Source organism: Channa argus, unplaced genomic scaffold (assembly GCF_033026475.1).
Source record: "Channa argus isolate prfri unplaced genomic scaffold, Channa argus male v1.0 Contig023, whole genome shotgun sequence".
Classification (NCBI taxonomy): domain Eukaryota; kingdom Metazoa; phylum Chordata; class Actinopteri; order Anabantiformes; family Channidae; genus Channa; species Channa argus.
This window is the reverse complement of record NW_027125242.1, coordinates 663906-687895: the sequence shown is the minus strand read 5'-3', so window position 1 is coordinate 687895 and position 23990 is coordinate 663906. Positions and strand designations below refer to the sequence as shown.

General features: G+C 46.2%; 14 pseudogenes; all 14 read right to left on the bottom strand.

The window, feature by feature from the left end:
* Window positions 1-175: 175 nt before the first annotated feature.
* On the bottom strand, window positions 176-294 carry LOC137115753 (5S ribosomal RNA; annotated as a pseudogene).
* Window positions 295-4706: 4412 nt separating this feature from the next.
* LOC137115729 (5S ribosomal RNA) lies at window positions 4707-4825 on the bottom strand (annotated as a pseudogene).
* An 867-nt stretch (window positions 4826-5692) lies between these two features.
* Window positions 5693-5811, bottom strand: LOC137115728 (5S ribosomal RNA; annotated as a pseudogene).
* Window positions 5812-6678: 867 nt separating this feature from the next.
* On the bottom strand, window positions 6679-6797 carry LOC137115727 (5S ribosomal RNA; annotated as a pseudogene).
* An 867-nt stretch (window positions 6798-7664) lies between these two features.
* LOC137115736 (5S ribosomal RNA) lies at window positions 7665-7783 on the bottom strand (annotated as a pseudogene).
* An 857-nt stretch (window positions 7784-8640) lies between these two features.
* LOC137115725 (5S ribosomal RNA) lies at window positions 8641-8759 on the bottom strand (annotated as a pseudogene).
* Window positions 8760-9616: 857 nt separating this feature from the next.
* Window positions 9617-9735, bottom strand: LOC137115739 (5S ribosomal RNA; annotated as a pseudogene).
* An 857-nt stretch (window positions 9736-10592) lies between these two features.
* Window positions 10593-10711, bottom strand: LOC137115746 (5S ribosomal RNA; annotated as a pseudogene).
* Window positions 10712-15125: 4414 nt separating this feature from the next.
* On the bottom strand, window positions 15126-15244 carry LOC137115724 (5S ribosomal RNA; annotated as a pseudogene).
* Window positions 15245-16101: 857 nt separating this feature from the next.
* LOC137115723 (5S ribosomal RNA) lies at window positions 16102-16220 on the bottom strand (annotated as a pseudogene).
* Window positions 16221-17087: 867 nt separating this feature from the next.
* On the bottom strand, window positions 17088-17206 carry LOC137115722 (5S ribosomal RNA; annotated as a pseudogene).
* An 857-nt stretch (window positions 17207-18063) lies between these two features.
* Window positions 18064-18182, bottom strand: LOC137115745 (5S ribosomal RNA; annotated as a pseudogene).
* A 4414-nt stretch (window positions 18183-22596) lies between these two features.
* On the bottom strand, window positions 22597-22715 carry LOC137115741 (5S ribosomal RNA; annotated as a pseudogene).
* An 857-nt stretch (window positions 22716-23572) lies between these two features.
* LOC137115721 (5S ribosomal RNA) lies at window positions 23573-23691 on the bottom strand (annotated as a pseudogene).
* Between the last annotated feature and the right edge of the window lie 299 nt (window positions 23692-23990).

Here is a 23990-nt window from a genome sequence, read left to right as displayed (position 1 = left end):
ACACATATGGCCAGGACCGTAACATGGTCTACTAGTAATGAAGCACGATGGTTGGCAAACCAATAAAGTAGCAAAACAGCAATGAAAGAACAAAATTTGATGAAAATATAGAACAATTTCTATGAATAAATAGGCAGTAACACCAGCTTGTGCTGCCCGTAAACCCAAGCAAAGAAGCTTACAGCACGTGGTATTCCCAGGCGGTCTTCCTACCAAGTACTAACAAGGCCCGGCCCTATTTGGCTGCCGAGATCGGACGGGATCGGGCGCTTAGAGAGCAGTGTGGCCGTAAGCTGCATTTGACATCATCAACAGCTCTTAAAAACGCTGGAGAAGCAGAATGCATGACACTTGCTAAGAAGAAGATAAATGTGGCAAAGTACAAAGTACTATAACTGTACTGGTCTGTTACGCCCCTGTCTAGGCTGTGGAACAAGATGGCGGCGCGGCAGTAGCTCGCAGCGGCCTCTCCGGATCCAACAAATGGTGTTTTTGCCGTATTTAGCCAGACCCTTTACAGTACATGGACACCACAGTCAGCTGTGTTCATGTTTACGACCGCCAGACATTGCTGCGGCACAGGGTTCATACATACAATAATCTGCATGAGGAAGTAATTGGTAACCTTCGCGACCTCGGCTTGCTACGACCCCAGCGACAAATACCAGGCCCCCAGCCCTCGGTGTCACCTGACGCCGGTGGCCAGGTGAGGGGACGTCGGAAGCGCTGCTCGAGGAAGCGGAAGCGCGGCAAGCGGGCGGGTGTCCGTGCTAGGCTAAATGCTAACCCTAGCCGGCCGGCTCTACCGTCCATTCTCCTCTCCAACGTCTGCTCCCTGGACAATAAACTGGACTACATCCGACTCCAGCGGACCACGCGGCGAGAATTCAGAGACTGCTGCATCTTTGTTTTCACGGAGACGTGGCTCAGTGACAGAGTTCCGGAAGCCGCCATCCAGCTAGACGGGCTAACCGTGTTTCGCGCCGACAGAAACGCTGCTCTGTGCGGTAAGACTCGCGGTGGTGGCGTGTGTGTTTACATCAACACGGAGTGGTGCAAGAACTCTGTGCTTGTCTCACGTTTCTGCTCATCGCTAGTGGAGTTTGTGACTGTTAGATGCAGACCGTTCTATTTACCACGGGAATTCACCACTGTTTTCATTGTCGGAGTGTACATTCCCCCCAGCGCTAATGCTAAGGAGGCACTGTGTGAACTCTACGGTGCTATTAGCGACCTGCAGAACGCTCACCCCGACGGACTGTTTATTATTGCCGGAGATTTCAACCATGCGAATCTCAGGACTGTGCTCCCTAAACTTCATCAGCATGTGGACTTTGCAACGAGAGGAGGGAACACGCTGGATCTTGTTTACACAAACATCCCCGGCGCGTATCGTGCGGAGCCCCGCCCCCATCTCGGGTACTCAGACCACATCTCGGTTATGCTAATTCCAGCATACAGACCGCTCGTCAGACGCTCTAAACCGGTTCTGAAACAGGTGAAAACCTGGCCAGCAGGAGCTACTTCTGCTCTTCAAGACTGTTTTGAATGCACTGACTGGGACATGTTTAGGGAGGCCGCAACCAACGGCGATTCCATCAACTTGGAGGAATACACGTCAACAGTAACCAGCTACATCAGCAAGTGCGTTGACGATGTGACCATCTCCAAGACCATCACTACACGCTCCAACAGGAAGCCGTGGATAAATGCCAATGTGTGTGCGCTGCTGAAACAAAGAGACGCTGCCTTCAGAACAGGGGACAAGACGGCCTTGAGAACAGCAAGGGCCAAACTGTCCCGTGCCATTAGAGAGGCAAAGCGCGCACACTCAAAGAAAATCCACGACCACTTCGAAGACAGCGGAGACACCCGGCGCATGTGGCAGGGCATCCAGGCGATCACGAACTACAAGACAACTTCACCTGATTGTGACCGCGACGCCTCCCTCCCAGATGCGCTGAACCACTTCTACGCCCGGTTTGAGGCACAGAACAACGTGAAGGCGAGGAAGTCCACTCCACCTCCCAGTGACCAGGTGCTCTGTCTAACCACAGCTGAAGTGAGGAAAACTCTATGCAGAGTTAACCCACGGAAGTCTGCTGGACCAGACAACATTCCTGGCAGAGTGCTCAGGGAGTGCGCAGAACAGCTAGCGGATGTCTTCACAGACATCTTCAACATCTCCCTGAGCAGCAACGTTGTTCCTACGTGCCTCAAGGCAACGACCATCGTGCCTGTGCCTAAGAAGTCTACTGTCTCCTGCCTCAATGACTACCGTCCCGTCGCGCTCACACCCATCGTGATGAAGTGCTTCGAGAGGCTCGTCATGAGGCACATTAAGACCCAACTCCCAACCTCCCTGGACCCCATGCAGTTTGCGTATCGTCCAAATCGTTCCACGGACGATGCCATCTCCACGACCCTCCATCTGGCCCTCACCCACCTGGACAGTAAGGACTCATACGTACGAATGCTGTTCATTGACTTCAGCTCAGCATTCAACACAATCATCCCTCAGCACCTGACTGAGAAATTGAGCATACTGGGCCTGAACACCTCCCTCTGCAACTGGATTCTGGACTTCCTGACTGGGAGACCCCAGTCAGTCCGGATCGGGAACAACATCTCCAGCACCACCACACTGAGCACTGGAGCCCCTCAGGGCTGTGTGCTCAGCCCTCTGCTGTTCACTCTGCTGACGCACGACTGTGTAGCAATGCACAGCTCAAACCACATAGTCAAGTTTGCTGATGACACGACCGTGGTGGGTTTAATCAGCAAGAACGACGAGTCAGCCTACAGAGAGGAGGTGCAACGATTAACAGCCTGGTGTGGAGCAAACAACCTGTCTCTGAACGTTGACAAAACTAAAGAGATGGTTGTGGACTTCAGGAGAGCACAGGGTGACCATTCTCCATTGATCATCGATGGATCCTCAGTGGAGATAGTCAAGAGCACCAAATTCCTTGGTGTTCATCTGGCGGACAACCTCACCTGGTCAGTCAACACCAGCTCCATCACCAAGAAGGCCCAGCAGCGTCTCTACTTCCTGAGAAGGCTGAGGAAAGCCCATCTCCCTCCCCCCATCCTGACCATGTTCTACAGAGGGACCATTGAGAGCATCCTGAGCAGCTGCATCACTGCCTGGTTTGGGAACTGCACCGTCGCGGATCGCAAGACCCTACAGAGGATAGTGAGGACAGCTGAGAAGATCATCGGAGTCTCTCTGCCCTCTATCATGCACATTTACACCACACGCTGCATCCGCAAAGCCAACAGCATTGTGGACGACCGCACACACCCATCACACACACTCTTCACACTCCTGCCATCAGGAAAGAGGTTCCGAAGCATTCGGGCCACCACATCCAGACTATGCAACAGTTTTTTCCCACAAGCCATCAGGCTCCTCAACACACAGAACTGAAATAGAACTTAAACACACTGCAAACCGAACTCAGCACATTCTCATCACTCACTACTCATCTCATTCCACCACCACTTATTTATTATTTATTTACTTTTATCATTCTACATTTACTGCACTACACTGTTTACCTGCTGGTTTTTTTTGCACATTCCAATGCAATTGCACTTTTTTTACATGCTGGACATTTAAATGCACTATACCGTTTACATGCTGCTCTTTTTTTTAACACCCCTAGCACACTTAACTGAACTGTACTGTACTGTAAAATAGTATACAGTAGGTTTACTGGTCGGCACCGTCTTGGGTCTTGTGTCATGTGTCCTGTCCTGTGTTACTTGTGTTGTCTGTCTACACTGTACGTCTGTACTGTTTTTTCGTCTGCACTGTTTGCACTTGGTTGCACTCGATGCACTTTATTATAACTTGTGTTGTTTGTAGCACCTTGGTTCTTGGAGGAACGTTATCTCGTTTCAACTGTGTACTGTGAACAACTGTGTATAGTAGAAATGACAATAAAAGCCACTTGACTTGACTAGGGGGTCAGGGTGCAACATACAAAGATAAATTAGCATGTTCCCTCTCCGATCCCCAAACCAAAATCCAGGATCGAGATGTTCCAACAGAATGATATTTATTTTAAACGAAAGAAAGTGTCAAACAAAACATGACACTACAACTCAGGGCGAACCAAGGCCAACATAATAAACAAAATAAGCCATTTCCCACAGAAAGTGCTAGCTAGCCTGATAGAAATAAACAAACCAAAAGACAGTCGCTAACCCTAACTCCCTAATGTGAAAACAAGAGAAAACAATCAAAAGAAAATGGCAGTCCACCCCTACAGATTTAATACTATTTACAAAATATACAATTTATAAACAAAACCACGGCACAAAACCTAACAATTCAAAAATGCTAAATAAGGTTTGGAAAGCAAGAACAGCAAACAGGTGCTGCTGCCAGAAAGAGCCTCGCTAGCTGTTGGGAACCGTACTTTTAAAACTCCAGGAAGTGTAGGATGGACCAATCAGCTTCCTGTACTTCCCCCAAATCCGGCCAATCAGGAAGGGCACCTATAAGAACAACAAAATAAAAACAACACATATGGCCAGGACCGTAACATGGTCTACTAGTAATGAAGCACGATGGTTGACAAACCAATAAAGTAGCAAAACAGCAATGAAAGAACAAAATTTGATGAAAATATAGAACAATTTCTATGAATAAATAGGCAGTAAAACCAGCTTGTGCTGCCCGTAAACCCAAGCAAAAAAGCTTACAGCACCTGGTATTCCCAGGCGGTCTTCCTACCAAGTACTAACCAGGCCCGGCTCTATTTGGCTGCCGAGATCGGACGAGATCGGGCGCTTAGAGAGCGGTGTGGCCGTAAGCTGCATTTGACATCATCAACAGCTCTTAAAAACGCTGGAGAAGCAGAATGCATGACACTTGCTAAGAAGAAGATAAATGTGGCAAAGTACAAAGTACTATAACTGTACTGGTCTGTTACGCCCCTGTCTAGGGGGTCAGGGTGCAACATACAAAGATAAATTAGCATGTTCCCTCTCCGATCCCCAAACCAAAATCCAGGATCGAGATGTTCCAACAGAATGATATTTATTTTAAACGAAAGAAAGTGTCAAACAAAACATGACACTACAACTCAGGGCGAACCAAGGCCAACATAATAAACAAAATAAGCCATTTCCCACAGAAAGTGCTAGCTAGCCTGATAGAAATAAACAACCCAAAAGACAGTCGCTAACCCTAACTCCCTAATGTGAAAACAAGAGAAAACAATCAAAAGAAAATGGCAGTCCACCCCTACAGATTTAATACTATTTACAAAATATACAATTTATAAACAAAACCACGGCACAAAACCTAACAATTCAAAAATGCTAAATAAGGTTTGGAAACCAAGAACAGCAAACAGGTGCTGCTGCCAGAAAGAGCCTCGCTAGCTTTTGGGAACCGTACTTTTAAAACTCCAGGAAGTGTAGGATGGACCAATCAGCTTCCTGTACTTCCCCCAAATCCGGCCAATCAGGCAGGGCACCTATAAGAACAAGAAACTAAAAACAACACATATGGCCAGGACCGTAACATGGTCTACTAGTAATGAAGCACGATGGTTGACAAACCAATAAAGTAGCAAAACAGCAATGAAAGAACAAAATTTGATGAAAATATAGAACAATTTCTATGAATAAATAGGCAGTAACACCAGCTTGTGCTGCCCGTAAACTCAAGCAAAAAAGCTTACAGCACCTGGTATTCCCAGGCGGTCTTCCTACCAAGTACTAACCAGGCCCGGCTCTATTTGGCTGCCGAGATCGGACGAGATCGGGCGCTTAGAGAGCGGTGTGGCCGTAAGCTGCATTTGACATCATCAACAGCTCTTAAAAACGCTGGAGAAGCAGAATGCATGACACTTGCTAAGAAGAAGATAAATGTGGCAAAGTACAAAGTACTATAACTGTACTGGTCTGTTACGCCCCTGTCTAGGGGGTCAGGGTGCAACATACAAAGATAAATTAGCATGTTCCCTCTCCGATCCCCAAACCAAAATCCAGGATCGAGATGTTCCAACAGAATGATATTTATTTTAAACGAAAGAAAGTGTCAAACAAAACATGACACTACAACTCAGGGCGAACCAAGGCCAACATAATAAACAAAATAAGCCATTTCCCACAGAAAGTGCTAGCTAGCCTGATAGAAATAAACAAACCAAAAGACAGTCGCTAACCCTAACTCCCTAATGTGAAAACAAGAGAAAACAATCAAAAGAAAATGGCTGTTCACCCCTACAGATTTAATACTATTTACAAAATACACAATTTATAAACAAAACCACGGCACAAAACCTAACAATTCAAAAATGCTAAATAAGGTTTGGAAACCAAGAACAGCAAACAGGTGCTGATGCCAGAAAGAGCCTCGCTAGCTGTTGGGAACCGTACTTTTAAAACTCCAGGAAGTGTAGGATGGACCAATCAGCTTCCTGTACTTCCCCCAAATCCGGCCAATCAGGCAGGGCACCTATAAGAACAAGAAACTAAAAACAACACATATGGCCAGGACCGTAACATGGTCTACTAGTAATGAAGCACAATGGTTGACAAACCAATAAAGTAGCAAAACAGCAATGAAAGAACAAAATTTGATGAAAATATAGAACAATTTCTATGAATAAATAGGCAGTAACACCAGCTTGTGCTGCCCGTAAACTCAAGCAAAAAAGCTTACAGCACCTGGTATTCCCAGGCGGTCTTCCTACCAAGTACTAACCAGGCCCGGCTCTATTTGGCTGCCGAGATCGGACGAGATCGGGCGCTTAGAGAGCGGTGTGGCCGTAAGCTGCATTTGACATCATCAACAGCTCTTAAAAACGCTGGAGAAGCAGAATGCATGACACTTGCTAAGAAGAAGATAAATGTGGCAAAGTACAAAGTACTATAACTGTACTGGTCTGTTACGCCCCTGTCTAGGGGGTCAGGGTGCAACATACAAAGATAAATTAGCATGTTCCCTCTCCGATCCCCAAACCAAAATCCAGGATCGAGATGTTCCAACAGAATGATATTTATTTTAAACGAAAGAAAGTGTCAAACAAAACATGACACTACAATTCAGGGCGAACCAAGGCCAACATAATAAACAAAATAAGCCATTTCCCACAGAAAGTGCTAGCTAGCCTGATAGAAATAAACAAACCAAAAGACAGTCGCTAACCCTAACTCCCTAATGTGAAAACAAGAGAAAACAATCAAAAGAAAATGGCTGTTCACCCCTACAGATTTAATACTATTTACAAAATACACAATTTATAAACAAAACCACGGCACAAAACCTAACAATTCAAAAATGCTAAATAAGGTTTGGAAACCAAGAACAGCAAACAGGTGCTGATGCCAGAAAGAGCCTCGCTAGCTGTTGGGAACCGTACTTTTAAAACTCCAGCAAGTGTAGGATGGACCAATCAGCTTCCTGTACTGCCCCCCAATCCGGCCAATCAGGCAGGGCACCTATAAGAACAAGAAAATAAAAACAACACATATGGCCAGGACCGTAACATGGTCTATTAGTAATGAAGCACGATGGTTGACAAACCAATAAAGTAGCAAAACAGCAATGAAAGAACAAAATTTGATGAAAATATAGAACAATTTCTATGAATAAATAGGCAGTAACACCAGCTTGTGCTGCCCGTAAACCCAAGCAAAAAAGCTTACAGCACCTGGTATTCCCAGGCGGTCTTCCTACCAAGTACTAACCAGGCCCGGCTCTATTTGGCTGCCGAGATCGGACGAGATCGGGCGCTTAGAGAGCGGTGTGGCCGTAAGATGCATTTGACATCATCAACAGCTCTTAAAAACGCTAGAGAGGCAGAATGCATGACACTTGCTAAAAAGAAGATAAATGTGGCAAAGTACAAAGTACTATAACTGTACTGGTCTGTTACGCCCCTGTCTAGGGGGTCAGGGTGCAACATACAAAGATAAATTAGCATGTTCCCTCTCCGATCCCCAAACCAAAATCCAGGATCGAGATGTTCCAACAGAATGATATTTATTTTAAACGAAAGAAAGTGTCAAACAAAACATGACACTACAACTCAGGGCGAACCAAGGCCAACATAATAAACAAAATAAGCCATTTCCCACAGAAAGTGCTAGCTAGCCTGATAGAAATAAACAAACCAAAAGACAGTCGCTAACCCTAACTCCCTAATGTGAAAACAGTCCAAAGAAAATGGCAGTTCACCCCTACAGATTTAATACTATTTACAAAATATACAATTTATAAACAAAACCACGGCACAAAACCTAACAATTCAAAAATGCTAAATAAGGTTTGGAAACCAAGAACAGCAAACAGGTGCTGATGCCAGAAAGAGCCTCGCTAGCTGTTGGGAACCGTACTTTTAAAACTCCAGGAAGTGTAGGATGGACCAATCAGCTTCCTGTACTGCCCCCCAATCCGGCCAATCAGGCAGGGCACCTATAAGAACAAGAAAATAAAAACAACACATATGGCCAGGACCGTAACATGGTCTACTAGTAATGAAGCACGATGGTTGGCAAACCAATAAAGTAGCAAAACAGCAATGAAAGAACAAAATTTGATGAAAATATAGAACAATTTCTATGAATAAATAGGCAGTAACACCAGCTAGTGCTGCCCGTAAACCCAAGCAAAAAAGCTTACAGCACCTGGTATTCCCAGGCGGTCTTCCTACCAAGTACTAACCAGGCCCGGCTCTATTTGGCTGCCGAGATCGGACGAGATCGGGCGCTTAGAGAGCGGTGTGGCCGTAAGCTGCATTTGACATCATCAACAGCTCTTAAAAACGCTGGAGAAGCAGAATGCATGACACTTGCTAAGAAGAAGATAAATGTGGCAAAGTACAAAGTACTATAACTGTACTGGTCTGTTACGCCCCTGTCTAGGAGGTCAGGGTGCAACATACAAAGATAAATTAGCATGTTCCCTCTCCGATCCCCAAACCAAAATCCAGGATCGAGATGTTCCAACAGAATGATATTTATTTTAAACGAAAGAAAGTGTCAAACAAAACATGACACTACAACTCAGGGCGAACCAAGGCCAACATAATAAACAAAATAAGCCATTTCCCACAGAAAGTGCTAGCTAGCCTGATAGAAATAAACAAACCAAAAGACAGTCGCTAACCCTAACTCCCTAATGTGAAAACAGTCCAAAGAAAATGGCAGTTCACCCCTACAGATTTAATACTATTTACAAAATATACAATTTATAAACAAAACCACGGCACAAAACCTAACAATTCAAAAATGCTAAATAAGGTTTGGAAACCAAGAACAGCAAACAGGTGCTGATGCCAGAAAGAGCCTCGCTAGCTGTTGGGAACCGTACTTTTAAAACTCCAGGAAGTGTAGGATGGACCAATCAGCTTCCTGTACTGCCCCCCAATCCGGCCAATCAGGCAGGGCACCTATAAGAACAAGAAAATAAAAACAACACATATGGCCAGGACCGTAACATGGTCTACTAGTAATGAAGCACGATGGTTGGCAAACCAATAAAGTAGCAAAACAGCAATGAAAGAACAAAATTTGATGAAAATATAGTACAATTTCTATGAATAAATAGGCAGTAACACCAGCTTGTGCTGCCCGTAAACCCAAGCAAAAAAGCTTACAGCACCTGGTATTCCCAGGCGGTCTTCCTACCAAGTACTAACAAGGCCCGGCCCTATTTGGCTGCCGAGATCGGACGGGATCGGGCGCTTAGAGAGCGGTGTGGCCGTAAGCTGCATTTGACATCATCAACAGCTCTTAAAAACGCTGGAGAAGCAGAATGCATGACACTTGCTAAGAAGAAGATAAATGTGGCAAAGTACAAAGTACTATAACTGTACTGGTCTGTTACGCCCCTGTCTAGGGGGTCAGGGTGCAACATACAAAGATAAATTAGCATGTTCCCTCTCCGATCCCCAAACCAAAATCCAGGATCGAGATGTTCCAACAGAATGATATTTATTTTAAACGAAAGAAAGTGTCAAACAAAACATGACACTACAACTCAGGGCGAACCAAGGCCAACATAATAAACAAAATAAGCCATTTCCCACAGAAAGTGCTAGCTAGCCTGATAGAAATAAACAAACCAAAAGACAGTCGCTAACCCTAACTCCCTAATGTTAAAACAGTCCAAAGAAAATGGCAGTTCACCCCTACAGATTTAATACTATTTACAAAATATACAATTTATAAACAAAACCACGGCACAAAACCTAACAATTCAAAAATGCTAAATAAGGTTTGGAAACCAAGAACAGCAAACAGGTGCTGATGCCAGAAAGAGCCTCGCTAGCTGTTGGGAACCGTACTTTTAAAACTCCAGGAAGTGTAGGATGGACCAATCAGCTTCCTGTACTGCCCCCCAATCCGGCCAATCAGGCAGGGCACCTATAAGAACAAGAAAATAAAAACAACACATATGGCCAGGACCGTAACATGGTCTACTAGTAATGAAGCACGATGGTTGGCAAACCAATAAAGTAGCAAAACAGCAATGAAAGAACAAAATTTGATGAAAATATAGTACAATTTCTATGAATAAATAGGCAGTAACACCAGCTTGTGCTGCCCGTAAACCCAAGCAAAGAAGCTTACAGCACGTGGTATTCCCAGGCGGTCTTCCTACCAAGTACTAACAAGGCCCGGCCCTATTTGGCTGCCGAGATCGGACGGGATCGGGCGCTTAGAGAGCGGTGTGGCCGTAAGCTGCATTTGACATCATCAACAGCTCTTAAAAACGCTGGAGAAGCAGAATGCATGACACTTGCTAAGAAGAAGATAAATGTGGCAAAGTAGAAAGTACTATAACTGTACTGGTCTGTTACGCCCCTGTCTAGGCTGTGGAACAAGATGGCGGCGCGGCAGTAGCTCGCAGCGGCCTCTCCGGATCCAACAAATGGTGTTTTTGCCGTATTTAGCCAGACCCTTTACAGTACATGGACACCACAGTCAGCTGTGTTCATGTTTACGACCGCCAGACATTGCTGCGGCACAGGGTTCATACATACAATAATCTGCACGAGGAAGTAATTGGTAACCTTCGCGACCTCGGCTTGCTACGACCCCAGCGACAAATACCAGGCCCCCAGCCCTCGGTGTCACCTGACGCCGGTGGCCAGGTGAGGGGACGTCGGAAGCGCTGCTCGAGGAAGCGGAAGCGCGGCAAGCGGGCGGGTGTCCGTGCTAGGCTAAATGCTAACCCTAGCCGGCCGGCTCTACCGTCCATTCTCCTCTCCAACGTCTGCTCCCTGGACAATAAACTAGACTACATCCGACTCCAGCGGACCACGCGGCGAGAATTCAGAGACTGCTGCATCTTTGTTTTCACGGAGACGTGGCTCAGTGACAGAGTTCCGGAAGCCGCCATCCAGCTAGACGGGCTAACCGTGTTTCGCGCCGACAGAAACGCTGCTCTGTGCGGTAAGACTCGCGGTGGTGGCGTGTGTGTTTACATCAACACGGAGTGGTGCAAGAACTCTGTGCTTGTCTCACGTTTCTGCTCATCGCTAGTGGAGTTTGTGACTGTTAGATGCAGACCGTTCTATTTACCACGGGAATTCACCACTGTTTTCATTGTCGGAGTGTACATTCCCCCCAGCGCTAATGCTAAGGAGGCACTGTGTGAACTCTACGGTGCTATTAGCGACCTGCAGAACGCTCACCCCGACGGACTGTTTATTATTGCCGGAGATTTCAACCATGCGAATCTCAGGACTGTGCTCCCTAAACTTCATCAGCATGTGGACTTTGCAACGAGAGGAGGGAACACGCTGGATCTTGTTTACACAAACATCCCCGGCGCGTATCGTGCGGAGCCCCGCCCCCATCTCGGCTACTCAGACCACATCTCGGTTATGCTAATTCCAGCATACAGACCGCTCGTCAGACGCTCTAAACCGGTTCTGAAACAGGTGAAAACCTGGCCAGCAGGAGCTACTTCTGCTCTTCAAGACTGTTGTGAGTGCACTGACTGGGACATGTTTAGGGAGGCCGCAACCAACGGCGATTCCATCAACTTGGAGGAATACACGTCAACAGTAACCAGCTACATCAGCAAGTGCGTTGACGATGTGACCATCTCCAAGACCATCACTACACGCTCCAACAGGAAGCCGTGGATAAATGCCAATGTGTGTGCGCTGCTGAAACAAAGAGACGCTGCCTTCAGAACAGGGGACAAGACGGCCTTGAGAACAGCAAGGGCCAAACTGTCCCGTGCCATTAGAGAGGCAAAGCGCGCACACTCAAAGAAAATCCACGACCACTTCGAAGACAGCGGAGACACCCGGCGCATGTGGCAGGGCATCCAGGCGATCACGAACTACAAGACAACTTCACCTGATTGTGACCGCGACGCCTCCCTCCCAGATGCGCTGAACCACTTCTACGCCCGGTTTGAGGCACAGAACAACGTGAAGGCGAGGAAGTCCACTCCACCTCCCAGTGACCAGGTGCTCTGTCTAACCACAGCTGAAGTGAGGAAAACTCTATGCAGAGTTAACCCACGGAAGTCTGCTGGACCAGACAACATTCCTGGCAGAGTGCTCAGGGAGTGCGCAGAACAGCTAGCGGATGTCTTCACAGACATCTTCAACATCTCCCTGAGCAGCAACGTTGTTCCTACGTGCCTCAAGGCAACGACCATCGTGCCTGTGCCTAAGAAGTCTACTGTCTCCTGCCTCAATGACTACCGTCCCGTCGCGCTCACACCCATCGTGATGAAGTGCTTCGAGAGGCTCGTCATGAGGCACATTAAGACCCAACTCCCAACCTCCCTGGACCCCATGCAGTTTGCGTATCGTCCAAATCGTTCCACGGACGATGCCATCTCCACGACCCTCCATCTGGCCCTCACCCACCTGGACAGTAAGGACTCATACGTACGAATGCTGTTCATTGACTTCAGCTCAGCATTCAACACAATCATCCCTCAGCACCTGACTGAGAAATTGAGCATACTGGGCCTGAACACCTCCCTCTGCAACTGGATTCTGGACTTCCTGACTGGGAGACCCCAGTCAGTCCGGATCGGGAACAACATCTCCAGCACCACCACACTGAGCACTGGAGCCCCTCAGGGCTGTGTGCTCAGCCCTCTGCTGTTCACTCTGCTGACGCACGACTGTGTAGCAATGCACAGCTCAAACCACATAGTCAAGTTTGCTGATGACACGACCGTGGTGGGTTTAATCAGCAAGAACGACGAGTCAGCCTACAGAGAGGAGGTGCAACGATTAACAGCCTGGTGTGGAGCAAACAACCTGTCTCTGAACGTTGACAAAACTAAAGAGATGGTTGTGGACTTCAGGAGAGCACAGGGTGACCATTCTCCATTGATCATCGATGGATCCTCAGTGGAGATAGTCAAGAGCACCAAATTCCTTGGTGTTCATCTGGCGGACAACCTCACCTGGTCAGTCAACACCAGCTCCATCACCAAGAAGGCCCAGCAGCGTCTCTACTTCCTGAGAAGCCTGAGGAAAGCCCATCTCCCTCCCCCCATCCTGACCATGTTCTACAGAGGGACCATTGAGAGCATCCTGAGCAGCTGCATCACTGCCTGGTTTGGGAACTGCACCGTCGCGGATCGCAAGACCCTACAGAGGATAGTGAGGACAGCTGAGAAGATCATCGGAGTCTCTCTGCCCTCTATCATGCACATTTACACCACACGCTGCATCCGCAAAGCCAACAGCATTGTGGACGACCGCACACACCCATCACACACACTCTTCACACTCCTGCCATCAGGAAAGAGGTTCCGAAGCATTCGGGCCACCACATCCAGACTATGCAACAGTTTTTTCCCACAAGCCATCAGGCTCCTCAACACACAGAACTGAAATAGAACTTAAACACACTGCAAACCGAACTCAGCACATTCTCATCACTCACTACTCATCTCATTCCACCACCACTTATTTATTATTTATTTACTTTTATCATTCTACATTTACTGCACTACACTGTTTACCTGCTGTTTTTTTTTTTGCACATTCCAATGCAATTGCACTTTTTTTACATGCTGGACATTTAAATGCACTATACCGTTTACATGCTGCTCTTTTTTTTAACACCCCTAGCACACTTAACTGAACTGTACTGTACTGTAAAATAGTATACAGTAGGTTTACTGGTCGGCACTGTCTTGGGTCTTGTGTCTTGTGTCCTGTCCTGTGTTACTTGTGTTGTCTGTCTACACTGTACGTCTGTACTGTTTTTTCGTCTGCACTGTTTGCACTTGGTTGCACTCGATGCACTTTATTATAACTTGTGTTGTTTGTAGCACCTTGGTTCTTGGAGGAACGTTATCTCGTTTCAACTGTGTACTGTGAACAACTGTGTATAGTAGAAATGACAATAAAAGCCACTTGACTTGACTAGGGGGTCAGGGTGCAACATACAAAGATAAATTAGCATGTTCCCTCTCCGATCCCCAAACCAAAATCCAGGATCGAGATGTTCCAACAGAATGATATTTATTTTAAACGAAAGAAAGTGTCAAACAAAACATGACACTACAACTCAGGGCGAACCAAGGCCAACATAATAAACAAAATAAGCCATTTCCCACAGAAAGTGCTAGCTAGCCTGATAGAAATAAACAAACCAAAAGACAGTCGCTAACCCTAACTCCCTAATGTGAAAACAAGAGAAAACAATCAAAAGAAAATGGCAGTCCACCCCTACAGATTTAATACTATTTACAAAATATACAATTTATAAACAAAACCACGGCACAAAACCTAACAATTCAAAAATGCTAAATAAGGTTTGGAAACCAAGAACAGCAAACAGGTGCTGCTGCCAGAAAGAGCCTCGCTAGCTGTTGGGAACCGTACTTTTAAAACTCCAGGAAGTGTAGGATGGACCAATCAGCTTCCTGTACTTCCCCCAAATCCGGCCAATCAGGCAGGGCACCTATAAGAACAACAAAATAAAAACAACACATATGGCCAGGACCGTAACATGGTCTACTAGTAATGAAGCACGATGGTTGACAAACCAATAAAGTAGCAAAACAGCAATGAAAAAACAAAATTTGATGAAAATATAGAACAATTTCTATGAATAAATAGGCAGTAACACCAGCTTGTGCTGCCCGTAAACCCAAGCAAAAAAGCTTACAGCACCTGGTATTCCCAGGCGGTCTTCCTACCAAGTACTAACCAGGCCCGGCTCTATTTGGCTGCCGAGATCGGACGAGATCGGGCGCTTAGAGAGCGGTGTGGCCGTAAGCTGCATTTGACATCATCAACAGCTCTTAAAAACGCTGGAGAAGCAGAATGCATGACACTTGCTAAGAAGAAGATAAATGTGGCAAAGTACAAAGTACTATAACTGTACTGGTCTGTTACGCCCCTGTCTAGGGGGTCAGGGTGCAACATACAAAGATAAATTAGCATGTTCCCTCTCCGATCCCCAAACCAAAATCCAGGATCGAGATGTTCCAACAGAATGATATTTATTTTAAACGAAAGAAAGTGTCAAACAAAACATGACACTACAACTCAGGGCGAACCAAGGCCAACATAATAAACAAAATAAGCCATTTCCCACAGAAAGTGCTAGCTAGCCTGATAGAAATAAACAAACCAAAAGACAGTCGCTAACCCTAACTCCCTAATGTGAAAACAGTCCAAAGAAAATGGCAGTTCACCCCTACAGATTTAATACTATTTACAAAATATACAATTTATAAACAAAACCACGGCACAAAACCTAACAATTCAAAAATGCTAAATAAGGTTTGGAAACCAAGAACAGCAAACAGGTGCTGATGCCAGAAAGAGCCTCGCTAGCTGTTGGGAACCGTACTTTTAAAACTCCAGGAAGTGTAGGATGGACCAATCAGCTTCCTGTACTGCCCCCCAATCCGGCCAATCAGGCAGGGCACCTATAAGAACAAGAAAATAAAAACAACACATATGGCCAGGACCGTAACATGGTCTACTAGTAATGAAGCACGATGGTTGGCAAACCAATAAAGTAGCAAAACAGCAATGAAAGAACAAAATTTGATGAAAATATAGAACAATTTCTATGAATAAATAGGCAGTAACACCAGCTTGTGCTGCCCGTAAACCCAAGCAAAAAAGCTTACAGCACCTGGTATTCCCAGGCGGTCTTCCTACCAAGTACTAACCAGGCCCGGCTCTATTTGGCTGCCGAGATCGGACGAGATCGGGCGCTTAGAGAGCGGTGTGGCCGTAAGCTGCATTTGACATCATCAACAGCTCTTAAAAACGCTAGAGAAGCAGAATGCATGACACTTGCTAAGAAGAAGATAAATGTGGCAAAGTACAAAGTACTATAACTGTACTGGTCTGTTACGCCCCTGTCTAGGGGGTCAGGGTGCAACATACAAAGATAAATTAGCATGTTCCCTCTCCGATCCCCAAACCAAAATCCAGGATCGAGATGTTCCAACAGAATGATATTTATTTTAAACGAAAGAAAGTGTCAAACAAAACATGACACTACAACTCAGGGCGAACCAAGGCCAACATAATAAACAAAATAAGCCATTTCCCACAGAAAGTGCTAGCTAGCCTGATAAAAATAAACAAACCAAAAGACAGTCGCTAACCCTAACTCCCTAATGTGAAAACAAGAGAAAACAATCAAAAGAAAATGGCAGTCCACCCCTACAGATTTAATACTATTTACAAAATATAAAATTTATAAACAAAACCACGGCACAAAACCTAACAATTCAAAAATGCTAAATAAGGTTTGGAAACCAAGAACAGCAAACAGGTGCTGCTGCCAGAAAGAGCCTCGCTAGCTGTTGGGAACCGTACTTTTAAAACTCCAGGAAGTGTAGGATGGACCAATCAGCTTCCTGTACTTCCCCCAAATCCGGCCAATCAGGAAGGGCACCTATAAGAACAACAAAATAAAAACAACACATATGGCCAGGACCGTAACATGGTCTACTAGTAATGAAGCACGATGGTTGACAAACCAATAAAGTAGCAAAACAGCAATGAAAGAACAAAATTTGATGAAAATATAGAACAATTTCTATGAATAAATAGGCAGTAACACCAGCTTGTGCTGCCCGTAAACCCAAGCAAAAAAGCTTACAGCACCTGGTATTCCCAGGCGGTCTTCCTACCAAGTACTAACCAGGCCCGGCTCTATTTGGCTGCCGAGATCGGACGAGATCGGGCGCTTAGAGAGCGGTGTGGCCGTAAGCTGCATTTGACATCATCAACAGCTCTTAAAAACGCTGTAGAAGCAGAATGCATGACACTTGCTAAGAAGAAGATAAATGTGGCAAAGTACAAAGTACTATAACTGTACTGGTCTGTTACGCCCCTGTCTAGGGGGTCAGGGTGCAACATACAAAGATAAATTAGCATGTTCCCTCTCCGATCCCCAAACCAAAATCCAGGATCGAGATGTTCCAACAGAATGATATTTATTTTAAACGAAAGAAAGTGTCAAACAAAACATGACACTACAACTCAGGGCGAACCAAGGCCAACATAATAAACAAAATAAGCCATTTCCCACAGAAAGTGCTAGCTAGCCTGATAGAAATAAACAAACCAAAAGACAGTCGCTAACCCTAACTCCCTAATGTGAAAACAGTCCAAAGAAAATGGCAGTTCACCCCTACAAATTTAATACTATTTACAAAATATACAATTTATAAACAAAACCACGGCACAAAACCTAACAATTCAAAAATGCTAAATAAGGTTTGGAAACCAAGAACAGCAAACAGGTGCTGATGCCAGAAAGAGCCTCGCTAGCTGTTGGGAACCGTACTTTTAAAACTCCAGGAAGTGTAGGATGGACCAATCAGCTTCCTGTACTGCCCCCCAATCCGGCCAATCAGGCAGGGCACCTATAAGAACAAGAAAATAAAAACAACACATATGGCCAGGACCGTAACATGGTCTACTAGTAATGAAGCACGATGGTTGGCAAACCAATAAAGTAGCAAAACAGCAATGAAAGAACAAAATTTGATGAAAATATAGTACAATTTCTATGAATAAATAGGCAGTAACACCAGCTTGTGCTGCCCGTAAACCCAAGCAAAGAAGCTTACAGCACGTGGTATTCCCAGGCGGTCTTCCTACCAAGTACTAACAAGGCCCGGCCCTATTTGGCTGCCGAGATCGGACGGGATCGGGCGCTTAGAGAGCGGTGTGGCCGTAAGCTGCATTTGACATCATCAACAGCTCTTAAAAACGCTGGAGAAGCAGAATGCATGACACTTGCTAAGAAGAAGATAAATGTGGCAAAGTACAAAGTACTATAACTGTACTGGTCTGTTACGCCCCTGTCTAGGCTGTGGAACAAGATGGCGGCGCGGCAGTAGCTCGCAGCGGCCTCTCCGGATCCAACAAATGGTGTTTTTGCCGTATTTAGCCAGACCCTTTACAGTACATGGACACCACAGTCAGCTGTGTTCATGTTTACGACCGCCAGACATTGCTGCGGCACAGGGTTCATACATACAATAATCTGCACGAGGAAGTAATTGGTAACCTTCGCGACCTCGGCTTGCTACGACCCCAGCGACAAATACCAGGCCCCCAGCCCTCGGTGTCACCTGACGCCGGTGGCCAGGTGAGGGGACGTCGGAAGCGCTGCTCGAGGAAGCGGAAGCGCGGCAAGCGGGCGGGTGTCCGTGCTAGGCTAAATGCTAACCCTAGCCGGCCGGCTCTACCGTCCATTTTCCTCTCCAACGTCTGCTCCCTGGACAATAAACTGGACTACATCCGACTCCAGCGGACCACGCGGCGAGAATTCAGAGACTGCTGCATCTTTGTTTTCACGGAGACGTGGCTCAGTGACAGAGTTCCGGAAGCCGCCATCCAGCTAGACGGGCTAACCGTGTTTCGCGCCGACAGAAACGCTGCTCTGTGCGGTAAGACTCGCGGTGGTGGCGTGTGTGTTTACATCAACACGGAGTGGTGCAAGAACTCTGTGCTTGTCTCACGTTTCTGCTCATCGCTAGTGGAGTTTGTGACTGTTAGATGCAGACCGTTCTATTTACCACGGGAATTCACCACTGTTTTCATTGTCGGAGTGTACATTCCCCCCAGCGCTAATGCTAAGGAGGCACTGTGTGAACTCTACGGTGCTATTAGCGACCTGCAGAACGCTCACCCCGACGGACTGTTTATTATTGCCGGAGATTTCAACCATGCGAATCTCAGGACTGTGCTCCCTAAACTTCATCAGCATGTGGACTTTGCAACGAGAGAAGGGAACACGCTGGATCTTATTTACACAAACATCCCCGGCGCGTATCGTGCGGAGCCCCGCCCCCATCTCGGCTACTCAGACCACATCTCGGTTATGCTAATTCCAGCATACAGACCGCTCGTCAGACGCTCTAAACCGGTTCTGAAACAGGTGAAAACCTGGCCAGCAGGAGCTACTTCTGCTCTTCAAGACTGTTTTGAATGCACTGACTGGGACATGTTTAGGGAGGCCGCAACCAACGGCGATTCCATCAACTTGGAGGAATACACGTCAACAGTAACCAGCTACATCAGCAAGTGCGTTGACGATGTGACCATCTCCAAGACCATCACTACACGCTCCAACAGGAAGCCGTGGATAAATGCCAATGTGTGTGCGCTGCTGAAACAAAGAGACGCTGCCTTCAGAACAGGGGACAAGACGGCCTTGAGAACAGCAAGGGCCAAACTGTCCCGTGCCATTAGAGAGGCAAAGCGCGCACACTCAAAGAAAATCCACGACCACTTCGAAGACAGCGGAGACACCCGGCGCATGTGGCAGGGCATCCAGGCGATCACGAACTACAAGACAACTTCACCTGATTGTGACCGCGACGCCTCCCTCCCAGATGCGCTGAACCACTTCTACGCCCGGTTTGAGGCACAGAACAACGTGAAGGCGAGGAAGTCCACTCCACCTCCCAGTGACCAGGTGCTCTGTCTAACCACAGCTGAAGTGAGGAAAACTCTATGCAGAGTTAACCCACGGAAGTCTGCTGGACCAGACAACATTCCTGGCAGAGTGCTCAGGGAGTGCGCAGAACAGCTAGCGGATGTCTTCACAGACATCTTCAACATCTCCCTGAGCAGCAACGTTGTTCCTACGTGCCTCAAGGCAACGACCATCGTGCCTGTGCCTAAGAAGTCTACTGTCTCCTGCCTCAATGACTACCGTCCCGTCGCGCTCACACCCATCGTGATGAAGTGCTTCGAGAGGCTCGTCATGAGGCACATTAAGACCCAACTCCCAACCTCCCTGGACCCCATGCAGTTTGCGTATCGTCCAAATCGTTCCACGGACGATGCCATCTCCACGACCCTCCATCTGGCCCTCACCCACCTGGACAGTAAGGACTCATACGTACGAATGCTGTTCATTGACTTCAGCTCAGCATTCAACACAATCATCCCTCAGCACCTGACTGAGAAATTGAGCATACTGGGCCTGAACACCTCCCTCTGCAACTGGATTCTGGACTTCCTGACTGGGAGACCCCAGTCAGTCCGGATCGGGAACAACATCTCCAGCACCACCACACTGAGCACTGGAGCCCCTCAGGGCTGTGTGCTCAGCCCTCTGCTGTTCACTCTGCTGACGCACGACTGTGTAGCAATGCACAGCTCAAACCACATAGTCAAGTTTGCTGATGACACGACCGTGGTGGGTTTAATCAGCAAGAACGACGAGTCAGCCTACAGAGAGGAGGTGCAACGATTAACAGCCTGGTGTGGAGCAAACAACCTGTCTCTGAACGTTGACAAAACTAAAGAGATGGTTGTGGACTTCAGGAGAGCACAGGGTGACCATTCTCCATTGATCATCGATGGATCCTCAGTGGAGATAGTCAAGAGCACCAAATTCCTTGGTGTTCATCTGGCGGACAACCTCACCTGGTCAGTCAACACCAGCTCCATCACCAAGAAGGCCCAGCAGCGTCTCTACTTCCTGAGAAGGCTGAGGAAAGCCCATCTCCCTCCCCCCATCCTGACCATGTTCTACAGAGGGACCATTGAGAGCATCCTGAGCAGCTGCATCACTGCCTGGTTTGGGAACTGCACCGTCGCGGATCGCAAGACCCTACAGAGGATAGTGAGGACAGCTGAGAAGATCATCGGAGTCTCTCTGCCCTCTATCATGCACATTTACACCACACGCTGCATCCGCAAAGCCAACAGCATTGTGGACGACCGCACACACCCATCACACACACTCTTCACACTCCTGCCATCAGGAAAGAGGTTCCGAAGCATTCGGGCCACCACATCCAGACTATGCAACAGTTTTTTCCCACAAGCCATCAGGCTCCTCAACACACAGAACTGAAATAGAACTTAAACACACTGCAAACCGAACTCAGCACATTCTCATCACTCACTACTCATCTCATTCCACCACCACTTATTTATTATTTATTTACTTTTATCATTCTACATTTACTGCACTACACTGTTTACCTGCTGTTTTTTTTTTTGCACATTCCAATGCAATTGCACTTTTTTTACATGCTGGACATTTAAATGCACTATACCGTTTACATGCTGCTCTTTTTTTTAACACCCCTAGCACACTTAACTGAACTGTACTGTACTGTAAAATAGTATACAGTAGGTTTACTGGTCGGCACTGTCTTGGGTCTTGTGTCTTGTGTCCTGTCCTGTGTTACTTGTGTTGTCTGTCTACACTGTACGTCTGTACTGTTTTTTCGTCTGCACTGTTTGCACTTGGTTGCACTCGATGCACTTTATTATAACTTGTGTTGTTTGTAGCACCTTGGTTCTTGGAGGAACGTTATCTCGTTTCAACTGTGTACTGTGAACAACTGTGTATAGTAGAAATGACAATAAAAGCCACTTGACTTGACTAGGGGGTCAGGGTGCAACATACAAAGATAAATTAGCATGTTCCCTCTCCGATCCCCAAACCAAAATCCAGGATCGAGATGTTCCAACAGAATGATATTTATTTTAAACGAAAGAAAGTGTCAAACAAAACATGACACTACAACTCAGGGCGAACCAAGGCCAACATAATAAACAAAATAAGCCATTTCCCACAGAAAGTGCTAGCTAGCCTGATAGAAATAAACAAACCAAAAGACAGTCGCTAACCCTAACTCCCTAATGTGAAAACAAGAGAAAACAATCAAAAGAAAATGGCAGTCCACCCCTACAGATTTAATACTATTTACAAAATATACAATTTATAAACAAAACCACGGCACAAAACCTAACAATTCAAAAATGCTAAATAAGGTTTGGAAAGCAAGAACAGCAAACAGGTGCTGCTGCCAGAAAGAGCCTCGCTAGCTGTTGGGAACCGTACTTTTAAAACTCCAGGAAGTGTAGGATGGACCAATCAGCTTCCTGTACTTCCCCCAAATCCGGCCAATCAGGCAGGGCACCTATAAGAACAACAAAATAAAAACAACACATATGGCCAGGACCGTAACATGGTCTACTAGTAATGAAGCACGATGGTTGACAAACCAATAAAGTAGCAAAACAGCAATGAAAGAACAAAATTTGATGAAAATATAGAACAATTTCTATGAATAAATAGGCAGTAACACCAGCTTGTGCTGCCCGTAAACCCAAGCAAAAAAGCTTACAGCACCTGGTATTCCCAGGCGGTCTTCCTACCAAGTACTAACCAGGCCCGGCTCTATTTGGCTGACGAGATCGGACGAGATCGGGCGCTTAGAGAGCGGTGTGGCCGTAAGCTGCATTTGACATCATCAACAGCTCTTAAAAACGCTGGAGAAGCAGAATTCATGACACTTGCTAAGAAGAAGATAAATGTGGCAAAGTACAAAGTACTATAACTGTACTGGTCTGTTACGCCCCTGTCTAGGGGGTCAGGGTGAAACATACAAAGATAAATTAGCATGTTCCCTCTCCGATCCCCAAACCAAAATCCAGGATCGAGATGTTCCAACAGAATGATATTTATTTTAAACGAAAGAAAGTGTCAAACAAAACATGACACTACAACTCAGGGCGAACCAAGGCCAACATAATAAACAAAATAAGCCATTTCACACAGAAAGTGCTAGCTAGCCTGATAGAAATAAACAAACCAAAAGACAGTCGCTAACCCTAACTCCCTAATGTGAAAACAGTCCAAAGAAAATGGCAGTTCACCCCTACAGATTTAATACTATTTACAAAATATACAATTTATAAACAAAACCACGGCACAAAACCTAACAATTCAAAAATGCTAAATAAGGTTTGGAAACCAAGAACAGCAAACAGGTGCTGATGCCAGAAAGAGCCTCGCTAGCTGTTGGGAACCGTACTTTTAAAACTCCAGGAAGTGTAGGATGGACCAATCAGCTTCCTGTACTGCCCCCCAATCCGGCCAATCAGGCAGGGCACCTATAAGAACAAGAAAATAAAAACAACACATATGGCCAGGACCGTAACATGGTCTACTAGTAATGAAGCACGATGGTTGGCAAACCAATAAAGTAGCAAAACAGCAATGAAAGAACAAAATTTGATGAAAATATAGAACAATTTCTATGAATAAATAGGCAGTAACACCAGCTTGTGCTGCCCGTAAACCCAAGCAAAAAAGCTTACAGCACCTGGTATTCCCAGGCGGTCTTCCTACCAAGTACTAACCAGGCCCGGCTCTATTTGGCTGCCGAGATCGGACGAGATCGGGCGCTTAGAGAGCGGTGTGGCCGTAAGCTGCATTTGACATCATCAACAGCTCTTAAAAACGCTAGAGAAGCAGAATGCATGACACTTGCTAAGAAGAAGATAAATGTGGCAAAGTACAAAGTACTATAACTGTACTGGTCTGTTACACCCCTGTCTAGGGGGTCAGGGTGCAACATACAAAGATAAATTAGCATGTTCCCTCTCCGATCCCCAAACCAAAATCCAGGATCGAGATGTTCCAACAGAATGATATTTATTTTAAACGAAAGAAAGTGTCAAACAAAACATGACACTACAACTCAGGGCGAACCAAGGCCAACATAATAA